Here is a 1,017-nt window from a genome sequence, read left to right as displayed (position 1 = left end):
CTAAAAGACTAAACCTAGAGAATATTTTGCCTTCTCAACAACCTTCTTGATAGCATTCTTGACTTCTTTGTTCCTCAGGCTGTAGATCACAGGGTTCAGCATGGGGATGACCATAGTGTAGAACACAGATGAGATTTTTCTGTGTCCATGGAATGACTTGAATTTGGCTGTACATACATGATGATGACTGTCCCATAAAATATGGAAACTACAACAAGATGAGAAGCACAGGGAAATAAAGCCTTTTGGTATCCCTCACCTGACTGTATCTTCAAAACAGTAATAAATATGAACGTGTAGGAAATCAAGATAACTAGAACTGCAAAAAAAGATATTAAAGCTTGAAATAAGAACAAGAATCAGCTCATTAGTGTCTATCTGAGCATGTCAGGGTCATGATGGCTGGAATATCACGGGAAAAGTGATGGACTACATTGGACGTACAGAAAGAGAGAGAGTGTGTGTCTCCAATGTTAATAGCAGCAGTTAGAAAAGCAAAGACATAGGAGCCTATGGCCAGATGAGTACACACACTCAGCATCATGGTGGTGGTGTAATGCAAGGGTTTGCACACTGCTGTCTAGTGGTCATAGGCCATTGAGGCCAAGAGGTAACTATCCACAGTGGCAAAGACTGCAAAAAAGAACATCTGGGCAGCACATGCATTGTAGGAGATGACCTTGTCTCCCATTAGGAGCCCAGCCATGACCTTGGGAGTGACTGTTGAGGAGTAACAAAAGTCCACCAGAGACAGGTTACTGAGGAAGAAATACATAGGAGTGTGTAGACGAGAGTCCAGCAAGATCAGCATGATCATCCCCAGGTTCCCGATCAGAGTGACGAGGTAGATGAGGGTGAACATTAAAAAAACAAACAAACCGGGGCGCCCGGGTGGCTTAGTCGGTTAGGCGTCCGACTTTCGCTTAGGTGATGATCTCGCGGTTCGTGGGTTCGAGCCCCGCGTCAGGCTTTGTGCTGACTGCCAGCTCAGAGCCTGGAGCCTGTTTCAGTCTGTGA

At 45.1% G+C, this 1,017-nt stretch overlaps 1 pseudogene; it reads right to left on the bottom strand.

Moving 5' to 3' along the window:
* LOC120240320 lies at window positions 1–865 on the bottom strand (annotated as a pseudogene).
* Window positions 866–1,017: the final 152 nt, after the last annotated feature.

Source organism: Hyaena hyaena, unplaced genomic scaffold (assembly GCF_003009895.1).
Source record: "Hyaena hyaena isolate Hyena2069 unplaced genomic scaffold, ASM300989v1 scaffold_252, whole genome shotgun sequence".
In the NCBI taxonomy this organism is placed as follows: Eukaryota; Metazoa; Chordata; class Mammalia; order Carnivora; family Hyaenidae; genus Hyaena; species Hyaena hyaena.
This window is presented reverse-complemented; position numbering and strand designations above follow the sequence as displayed.